The sequence below is a fragment of the Sebastes fasciatus genome, chromosome 6, assembly GCF_043250625.1.
Source record: "Sebastes fasciatus isolate fSebFas1 chromosome 6, fSebFas1.pri, whole genome shotgun sequence".
NCBI lineage: Eukaryota > Metazoa > Chordata > Actinopteri > Perciformes > Sebastidae > Sebastes > Sebastes fasciatus.
The window spans coordinates 20,989,623-21,001,504 of record NC_133800.1 but is presented as its reverse complement, the minus strand read 5'-3'; the positions used below and the strand labels follow the sequence as shown (position 1 = coordinate 21,001,504).

At 35.5% G+C, this 11,882-nt stretch overlaps 1 long non-coding RNA gene across 1 annotated transcript; it reads right to left on the bottom strand.

The window, feature by feature from the left end:
- Positions 1 to 7,181: 7,181 nt before the first annotated feature.
- On the bottom strand, positions 7,182 to 7,528 carry LOC141770197 (uncharacterized). The gene is made up of 2 exons (XR_012594460.1): positions 7,423 to 7,528; positions 7,182 to 7,294 (listed from the first exon to the last, which is right to left on the bottom strand). It is a non-coding gene; the product is annotated as an uncharacterized LOC141770197 (long non-coding RNA).
- Positions 7,529 to 11,882: the final 4,354 nt, after the last annotated feature.

The window sequence follows — 11,882 nt, the reverse complement described above, 5'->3', positions numbered from 1 at the left end:
ACAATAATTTCACCTAAAAACTTTAAAGATATTGCATACATTCATTGTTTTCATTGCTTTTTTGTTATGTGAGGAAGAAATTGTTGACAGATATATTTCCATTTCTTTCATAAATACAAAGAAATTAGGCTCTTTTTTTGTAAATTCACACTTTTTAAATTAAATTAAAAATTAAATTAATAAGAAAAAATGCATTACTATCTTTGTCACTGTAATCATAGCAGCCAAATATAATATTTCTATAGTACAGTGCAAAATCTGAGAAAATTTTAACAAGTATAAAATGATTGACATCTTTCCACAATTCACATGTAAATTTACAGGACCAGAATAACCAGACATTCTTCTTCGTGGCTTCAATAAACTGCAGTCTAGATGTGAGGAGTGGAGGTCAGTGCTGCCACCTTTCGGTGACAGCTGCTGGTAACAACCGCAGTAAATATGCTATTCCACCTTATACTACATGATTTGTATTGCGATTATTATTATAATATATATATATATATATATATATATATACATATATATATATATATATATATATATATATATATTATATAAATATTTTTTTATTTTATTTTTTATAAACCACACACTTAAATGCGGAGGTAACAAATGATTTTTGATTGGATAGCATCACCATGTGGCCATTTATAAAGCCCCTTATATTTTGGCTGTTAACTCCTGAAATATATGAGGTCTTTTTTTAATGAGATGCCAGGTTGTGGATGTGTGAGGCAGGAGTTGATCAGTGACATCCCCTGGCCTCTGATTAGAGGGTGTTAACAAGACATATATAAGTCCCAACCAGTCGACTCTATAGTCAGCATTGGCCTTGCAACAATCAGGGCTGCTTCAATGATCCCATATTATAAAAAAGTGAGATTTTCACAATTGGAGATCACTGCTGCTGCCTACTGGTGACACAACTAAACAACCGCAGTAAATATGCTATTCCACCTTATTCTACATGATTTGTATTGCGATTATACTTTTTTTTTATAAGCCACACACATGTGGATGGAACAAGTATTTTTTGATGGGATAGCACCACTATGTGGCCATTTATAAAGCCCTTTATATATTTTGGCTGTTAACTCCTGAAATATAAAATTTGCAGTGTAAAGCACCAAAGGGGATAGTGCAAAAAACAAGATGCATCAGCTAACACAGTAAAAAAAGAGCTAAACAAAGTGTAACAAAATATGAACCATTTAAATAGAAGGAAGTATAAAAATAGGAGCAGTATATACAGTATTGACAATAAACAGTATATTAACAAAATTGCACAAGTGGAAAATGATATTGCACAGTGAGAATGAATGAATGAAACTAGTAAAGATCTGCTGGCAAGCTGAAATAAAAAAGATTTTTAAAAGAAATAGAAAAGTGTGATGAGGAAAACAGCATTCAAAGTTGCACAAATTCATTAGGATCTCAAATATATATTATTTGTGATCTTTTTTTGTATTGACACCATTCATTCAATACAGGCATATTACTGATACTGAGTAACTATCTGATGGTGTGAAAAGTCCCTCTGGCAGAAAGAGGAGTAAGGCTTTGTGAATGGCTTACCCAGGTCAAAAGGTAGTATACTGTAAATATAGTTTAAGTATATTAAAGCTATTACAAGTATATTTGTACTTTTAGTGCTTAAATTAATGTATATTTAACATCTCAGAATTGATTAGTACTTGAGTAAATGTACTTAGTTACATTCCACCACTGGTGACAGTTATGAAGCTGTGACACACAGTAGACTGTTCAGATATAGCTAATCTGTGTGTCAGATTATTTGATTTGAGACAGAACCCCCCCCCCCGAAAAAAAAAATAAATGCTCTGAACCCTGAATCTCACCTGGAGTCTACCTGCCAGTGGAGCATATCCTCCGTGCACACGCACGTCCATGCCTGGCAGCTAGACTCTGAAACAAGGCTGAGGCCTGGCGCCTACGTGCCAGTGGAGCACCATGCGTGTGCATGCTGCTCCACTACCACCCTGCTCTCAGGACACTTCGTGCACCGCAGCACGCCCATGCCTGGCAGTTCCGCCACGGATCCTCTGTTCAACCTCGGGTTGCGATCAGACGATTTAGCCCGTGGCGAGGTAGACCCGCCTCTGCCGAGACTCACAGCCTTGTCTCCAGGTCTCCACAAAGGGAGACCTGGAGCTTAGAGGAATGAGAAAAACGGGTCCTATAAGTAAACTCGGTTTTGGGTGGCCAGGACGTCACATATGACGTTTTGCTCACACATGACGTCACATATGACGTTTTGCTCATACATGACGTCACATATGACGTCACACATGACGCGCAACATAAGCCCCGCCCAATAACTTGTAGTACTGCTACGTCGCTGTGACGTCGTACATGACATCAAGGAAGATAAGATTTTTTTATTTTTTTATTTCAAAATTACAGTATACATAGTAACAGCAGAAAACATTAAACACATTTACATACAAAAGAAGCATAGCGAAAACATAAACAAAGAGCAGTGTCAAACATAAAAGGACAACAGAAATGAAACAAAACAAACATTCAACACATAAAAAAAACACACAATAAAAATAAATAAATAAGTAGATAATAATAATAAAAAAGAATATGCGAGAGTATGACAATAATTTCACCTAAAAACTTTAAAGATATTGCATACATTCATTGTTTTCATTGCTTTTTTGTTATGTGAGGAAGAAATTGTTGACAGATATATTTCCATTTCTTTCATAAATACAAAGAAATTAGGCTCTTTTTTTGTAAATTCACACTTTTTAAATTAAATTAAAAATTAAATTAATAAGAAAAAATGCATTACTATCTTTGTCACTGTAATCATAGCAGCCAAATATAATATTTCTATAGTACAGTGCAAAATCTGAGAAAATTTTAACAAGTATAAAATTATTGACATCTTTCCACAATTCACATGTAAATTTACAGGACCAGAATAACCAGACATTCTTCTTCGTGGCTTCAATAAACTGCAGTCTAGATGTGAGGAGTGGAGGTCAGTGCTGCCACCTATCGGTGACAGCTGCTGGTAACAACCGCAGTAAATATGCTATTCCACCTTATACTACATGATTTGTATTGCGATTATTATTATAATATATATATATATATATATATATATATACATATATATACATATATACATATACATACATATATATATATGTATATATATGTATATATATTATATAAATATAAATATTTTTTTATTTTATTTTTTATAAACCACACACTTAAATGCGGAGGTAACAAATGATTTTTGATTGGATAGCATCACCATGTGGCCATTTATAAAGCCCCTTATATTTTGGCTGTTAACTCCTGAAATATATGAGGTCTTTTTTTAATGAGATGCCAGGTTGTGGATGTGTGAGGCAGGAGTTGATCAGTGACATCCCCTGGCCTCTGATTAGAGGGTGTTAACAAGACATATATAAGTCCCAACCAGTCGACTCTATAGTCAGCATTGGCCTTGCAACAATCAGGGCTGCTTCAATGATCCCATATTATAAAAAAGTGAGATTTTCACAATTGGAGATCACTGCTGCTGCCTACTGGTGACACAACTAAACAACCGCAGTAAATATGCTATTCCACCTTATTCTACATGATTTGTATTGCGATTATACTTTTTTTTTATAAGCCACACACATGTGGATGGAACAAGTATTTTTTGATGGGATAGCACCACTATGTGGCCATTTATAAAGCCCTTTATATATTTTGGCTGTTAACTCCTGAAATATAAAATTTGCAGTGTAAAGCACCAAAGGGGATAGTGCAAAAAACAAGATGCATCAGCTAACACAGTAAAAAAAGAGCTAAACAAAGTGTAACAAAATATGAACCATTTAAATAGAAGGAAGTATAAAAATAGGAGCAGTATATACAGTATTGACAATAAACAGTATATTAACAAAATTGCACAAGTGGAAAATGATATTGCACAGTGAGAATGAATGAATGAAACTAGTAAAGATCTGCTGGCAAGCTGAAATAAAAAGGATTTTTAAAAGAAATAGAAAAGTGTGATGAGGAAAACAGCATTCAAAGTTGCACAAATTCATTAGGATCTCAAATATATATTATTTGTGATCTTTTTTTGTATTGACACCATTCATTCAATACAGGCATATTACTGATACTGAGTAACTATCTGATGGTGTGAAAAGTCCCTCTGGCAGAAAGAGGAGTAAGGCTTTGTGAATGGCTTACCCAGGTCAAAAGGTAGTATACTGTAAATATAGTTTAAGTATATTAAAGCTATTACAAGTATATTTGTACTTTTAGTGCTTAAATTAATGTATATTTAACATCTCAGAATTGATTAGTACTTGAGTAAATGTACTTAGTTACATTCCACCACTGGTGACAGTTATGAAGCTGTGACACACAGTAGACTGTTCAGATATAGCTAATCTGTGTGTCAGATTATTTGATTTGAGACAGAACCCCCCCCCCCGAAAAAAAAAATAAATGCTCTGAACCCTGAATCTCACCTGGAGTCTACCTGCCAGTGGAGCATATCCTCCGTGCACACGCACGTCCATGCCTGGCAGCTAGACTCTGAAACAAGGCTGAGGCCTGGCGCCTACGTGCCAGTGGAGCACCATGCGTGTGCATGCTGCTCCACTACCACCCTGCTCTCAGGACACTTCGTGCACCGCAGCACGCCCATGCCTGGCAGTTCCGCCACGGATCCTCTGTTCAACCTCGGGTTGCGATCAGACGATTTAGCCCGTGGCGAGGTAGACCCGCCTCTGCCGAGACTCACAGCCTTGTCTCCAGGTCTCCACAAAGGGAGACCTGGAGCTTAGAGGAATGAGAAAAACGGGTCCTATAAGTAAACTCGGTTTTGGGTGGCCAGGACGTCACATATGACGTTTTGCTCACACATGACGTCACATATGACGTTTTGCTCATACATGACGTCACATATGACGTCACACATGACGCGCAACATAAGCCCCGCCCAATAACTTGTAGTACTGCTACGGCGGGGCTGTGACGTCGTACATGACATCAAGGAAGATAAGATTTTTTTATTTTTTTATTTCAAAATTACAGTATACATAGTAACAGCAGAAAACATTAAACACATTTACATACAAAAGAAGCATAGCGAAAACATAAACAAAGAGCAGTGTCAAACATAAAAGGACAACAGAAATGAAACAAAACAAACATTCAACACATAAAAAAAACACACAATAAAAATAAATAAATAAGTAGATAATAATAATAAAAAAGAATATGCGAGAGTATGACAATAATTTCACCTAAAAACTTTAAAGATATTGCATACATTCATTGTTTTCATTGCTTTTTTGTTATGTGAGGAAGAAATTGTTGACAGATATATTTCCATTTCTTTCATAAATACAAAGAAATTAGGCTCTTTTTTTGTAAATTCACACTTTTTAAATTAAATTAAAAATTAAATTAATAAGAAAAAATGCATTACTATCTTTGTCACTGTAATCATAGCAGCCAAATATAATATTTCTATAGTGCAAAATCTGAGAAAATCTTAACAAGTATAAAATTATTGACATCTTTCCACAATTGACATGTAAATTTACAGGACCAGAATAACCAGACATTCTGGTTATATATATGTAAATATTTTTTAATTTTATTTTTTATAAACCACACACTTAAAGGTGGAGGTAACAAATGATTTTTGATTGGATAGCATCACCATGTGGCCATTTATAAAGCCCCTTATATTTTGGCTGTTAACTCCTGAAATATATGAGGTCTTTTTTTAATGAGATGCCAGGTTGTGGATGTGTGAGGCAGGAGTTGATCAGTGACATCCCCTGGCCTCTGATTAGAGGGTGTTAACAAGACATATATAAGTCCCAACCAGTCGACTCTATAGTCAGCATTGGCCTTGCAACAATCAGGGCTGCTTCAATGATCCCATATTATAAAAAAGTGAGATTTTCACAATTGGAGATCACTGCTGCCGCCTACTGGTGACACAACTAAACAACCGCAGTAAATATGCTATTCCACCTTATTCTACATGATTTGTATTGCGATTATACTTTTTTTTAATAAGCCACACACATGTGGATGGAACAAGTATTTTTTGATGGGATAGCACCACTATGTGGCCATTTATAAAGCCCTTTATATATTTTGGCTGTTAACTCCTGAAATATAAAATTTGCAGTGTAAAGCACCAAAGGGGATAGTGCAAAAAACAAGATGCATCAGCTAACACAGTAAGGCAAGGCAAGGCAAGGCAAGGCAAGGCAAGGCAAGGCAAGGCAAGGCAAGGCAAGGCAAGGCAGCTTTATTTGTATAGCACATTTCAACAACAGGGCAATTCAAAGTGCTTTACAGAAACATTCAAGAACATTGCGACAAAATGCAAAAGAACATTAAGAAATAATTAAAAACATTAAAACATTAAAACATTAAAGATTAGAAAATAAAAACAAGCTAAAAATAAAAGCTAGGATAGAAGCTAAAATTGCATAAAACTCAAAAGAGTAAAAGTTATAGTGCAGTGTCAGAATAAAAAAAGAGCTAAACAAAGTGTAACAAAATATGAACCATTTAAATAGAAGGAAGTATAAAAATAGGAGCAGTATATACAGTATTGACAATAAACAGTATATTAACAAAATTGCACAAGTGGAAAATGATATTGCACAGTGAGAATGAATGAATGAAACTAGTAAAGATCTGCTGGCAAGCTGAAATAAAAAAGATTTTTAAAAGAAATAGAAAAGTGTGATGAGGAAAACAGCATTCAAAGTTGCACAAATTCATTAGGATCTCAAATATATATTATTTGTGATCTTTTTTTGTATTGACACCATTCATTCAATACAGGCATATTACTGATACTGAGTAACTATCTGATGGTGTGAAAAGTCCCTCTGGCAGAAAGAGGAGTAAGGCTTTGTGAATGGCTTACCCAGGTCAAAAGGTAGTATACTGTAAATATAGTTTAAGTATATTAAAGCTATTACAAGTATATTTGTACTTTTAGTGCTTAAATTAATGTATATTTAACATCTCACAATTGATTAGTACTTGAGTAAATGTACTTAGTTACATTCCACCACTGGTGACAGTTATGAAGCTGTGACACACAGTAGACTGTTCAGATATAGCTAATCTGTGTGTCAGATTATTTGATTTGAGACAGAACCCCCCCCCCCCCCGAAAAAAAAAAAAATGCTCTGAACCCTGAATCTCACCTGGAGTCTACCTGCCAGTGGAGCATATCCTCCGTGCACACGCACGTCCATGCCTGGCAGCTAGACTCTGAAACAAGGCTGAGGCCTGGCGCCTACGTGCCAGTGGAGCACCATGCGTGTGCATGCTGCTCCACTACCACCCTGCTCTCAGGACACTTCGTGCACCGCTGCACGCCCATGCCTGGCAGTTCCGCCACGGATCCTCTGTTCAACCTCGGGTTGCGATCAGACGATTTAGCCCGTGGCGAGGTAGACCCGCCTCTGCCGAGACTCACAGCCTTGTCTCCAGGTCTCCACAAAGGGAGACCTGGAGCTTAGAGGAATGAGAAAAACGGGTCCTATAAGTAAACTCGGTTTTGGGTGGCCAGGACGTCACATATGACGTTTTGCTCACACATGACGTCACATATGACGTTTTGCTCATACATGACGTCACATATGACGTCACACATGACGCGCAACATAAGCCCCGCCCAATAACTTGTAGTACTGCTACGGCGGGGCTGTGACGTCGTACATGACATCAAGGAAGATAAGATTTTTTTATTTTTTTATTTCAAAATTACAGTATACATAGTAACAGCAGAAAACATTAAACACATTTACATACAAAAGAAGCATAGCGAAAACATAAACAAAGAGCAGTGTCAAACATAAAAGGACAACAGAAATGAAACAAAACAAACATTCAACACATAAAAAAAACACACAATAAAAAAAAATAAATAAGTAGATAATAATAATAAAAAAGAATATGCGAGAGTATGACAATAATTTCACCTAAAAACTTTAAAGATATTGCATACATTCATTGTTTTCATTGCTTTTTTGTTATGTGAGGAAGAAATTGTTGACAGATATATTTCCATTTCTTTCATAAATACAAAGAAATTAGGCTCTTTTTTTGTAAATTCACACTTTTTAAATTAAATTAAAAATTAAATTAATAAGAAAAAATGCATTACTATCTTTGTCACTGTAATCATAGCAGCCAAATATAATATTTCTATAGTACAGTGCAAAATCTGAGAAAATTTTAACAAGTATAAAGTTATTGACATCTTTCCACAATTCACATGTAAATTTACAGGACCAGAATAACCAGACATTCTTCTCCGTGGCTTCAATAAACTGCAGTCTAGATGTGAGGAGTGGAGGTCAGTGCTGCCACCTATCGGTGACAGCTGCTGGTAACAACCGCAGTAAATATGCTATTCCACCTTATACTACATGATTTGTATTGCGATTATTATTATAATATATATATATATATATATATATATACATATATATATATATATATATATATATATATTATATAAATATTTTTTAATTTTATTTTTTATAAACCACACACTTAAAGGTGGAGGTAACAAATGATTTTTGATTGGATAGCATCACCATGTGGCCATTTATAAAGCCCCTTATATTTTGGCTGTTAACTCCTGAAATATATGAGGTCTTTTTTTAATGAGATGCCAGGTTGTGGATGTGTGAGGCAGGAGTTGATCAGTGACATCCCCTGGCCTCTGATTAGAGGGTGTTAATAAGACATATATAAGTCCCAACCAGTCGACTCTATAGTCAGCATTGGCCTTGCAACAATCAGGGCTGCTTCAATGATCCCATATTATAAAAAAGTGAGATTTTCACAATTGGAGATCACTGCTGCCGCCTACTGGTGACACAGCTAAACAACCGCAGTAAATATGCTATTCCACCTTATTCTACATGATTTGTATTGCGATTATACTTTTTTTTAATAAGCCACACACATGTGGATGGAACAAGTATTTTTTGATGGGATAGCACCACTATGTGGCCATTTATAAAGCCCTTTATATATTTTGGCTGTTAACTCCTGAAATATAAAATTTGCAGTGTAAAGCACCAAAGGGGATAGTGCAAAAAACAAGATGCATCAGCTAACACAGTAAAAAAAAGAGCTAAACAAAGTGTAACAAAATATGAACCATTTAAATAGAAGGAAGTATAAAAAATAGGAGCAGTATATACAGTATTGACAATAAACAGTATATTAACAAAATTGCACAAGTGGAAAATGATATTGCACAGTGAGAATGAATGAATGAAACTAGTAAAGATCTGCTGGCAAGCTGAAATAAAAAAGATTTTTAAAAGAAATAGAAAAGTGTGATGAGGAAAACAGCATTCAAAGTTGCACAAATTCCTTAGGATCTCAAATATATATTATTTGTGATCTTTTTTTGTATTGACACCATTCATTCAATACAGGCATATTACTGATACTGAGTAACTATCTGATGGTGTGAAAAGTCCCTCTGGCAGAAAGAGGAGTAAGGCTTTGTGAATGGCTTACCCAGGTCAAAAGGTAGTATACTGTAAATATAGTTTAAGTATATTAAAGCTATTACAAGTATATTTGTACTTTTAGTGCTTAAATTAATGTATATTTAACATCTCAGAATTGATTAGTACTTGAGTAAATGTACTTAGTTACATTCCACCACTGGTGACAGTTATGAAGCTGTGACACACAGTAGACTGTTCAGATATAGCTAATCTGTGTGTCAGATTATTTGATTTGAGACAGAACCCCCCCCCCCGAAAAAAAAAAAAAATTGCTCTGAACCCTGAATCTCACCTGGAGTCTACCTGCCAGTGGAGCATATCCTCCGTGCACACGCACGTCCATGCCTGGCAGCTAGACTCTGAAACAAGGCTGAGGCCTGGCGCCTACGTGCCAGTGGAGCACCATGCGTGTGCATGCTGCTCCACTACCACCCTGCTCTCAGGACACTTCGTGCACCGCAGCACGCCCATGCCTGGCAGTTCCGCCACGGATCCTCTGTTCAACCTCGGGTTGCGATCAGACGATTTAGCCCGTGGCGAGGTAGACCCGCCTCTGCCGAGACTCACAGCCTTGTCTCCAGGTCTCCACAAAGGGAGACCTGGAGCTTAGAGGAATGAGAAAAACGGGTCCTATAAGTAAACTCGGTTTTGGGTGGCCAGGACGTCACATATGACGTTTTGCTCACACATGACGTCACATATGACGTTTTGCTCATACATGACGTCACATATGACGTCACACATGACGCGCAACATAAGCCCCGCCCAATAACTTGTAGTACTGCTACGGCGGGGCTGTGACGTCGTACATGACATCAAGGAAGATAAGATTTTTTTATTTTTTTATTTCAAAATTACAGTATACATAGTAACAGCAGAAAACATTAAACACATTTACATACAAAAGAAGCATAGCGAAAACATAAACAAAGAGCAGTGTCAAACATAAAAGGACAACAGAAATGAAACAAAACAAACATTCAACACATAAAAAAAACACACAATAAAAATAAATAAATAAGTAGATAATAATAATAAAAAAGAATATGCGAGAGTATGACAATAATTTCACCTAAAAACTTTAAAGATATTGCATACATTCATTGTTTTCATTGCTTTTTTGTTATGTGAGGAAGAAATTGTTGACAGATATATTTCCATTTCTTTCATAAATACAAAGAAATTAGGCTCTTTTTTTGTAAATTCACACTTTTTAAATTAAATTAAAAATTAAATTAATAAGAAAAAATGCATTACTATCTTTGTCACTGTAATCATAGCAGCCAAATATAATATTTCTATAGTGCAAAATCTGAGAAAATCTTAACAAGTATAAAATTATTGACATCTTTCCACAATTGACATGTAAATTTACAGGACCAGAATAACCAGACATTCTGGTTATATATATGTAAATATTTTTTAATTTTATTTTTTATAAACCACACACTTAAAGGTGGAGGTAACAAATGATTTTTGATTGGATAGCATCACCATGTGGCCATTTATAAAGCCCCTTATATTTTGGCTGTTAACTCCTGAAATATATGAGGTCTTTTTTTAATGAGATGCCAGGTTGTGGATGTGTGAGGCAGGAGTTGATCAGTGACATCCCCTGGCCTCTGATTAGAGGGTGTTAATAAGACATATATAAGTCCCAACCAGTCGACTCTATAGTCAGCATTGGCCTTGCAACAATCAGGGCTGCTTCAATGATCCCATATTATAAAAAAGTGAGATTTTCACAATTGGAGATCACTGCTGCCGCCTACTGGTGACACAGCTAAACAACCGCAGTAAATATGCTATTCCACCTTATTCTACATGATTTGTATTGCGATTATACTTTTTTTTAATAAGCCACACACATGTGGATGGAACAAGTATTTTTTGATGGGATAGCACCACTATGTGGCCATTTATAAAGCCCTTTATATATTTTGGCTGTTAACTCCTGAAATATAAAATTTGCAGTGTAAAGCACCAAAGGGGATAGTGCAAAAAACAAGATGCATCAGCTAACACAGTAAAAAAAAGAGATAAACAAAGTGTAACAAAATATGAACCATTTAAATAGAAGGAAGTATAAAAAATAGGAGCAGTATATACAGTATTGACAATAAACAGTATATTAACAAAATTGCACAAGTGGAAAATGATATTGCACAGTGAGAATGAATGAATGAAACTAGTAAAGATCTGCTGGCAAGCTGAAATAAAAAAGATTTTTAAAAGAAATAGAAGAGTGTGATGAGGAAAACAGCATTCAAAGTTGCACAAATTCATTAGGATCTCAAATATATATTA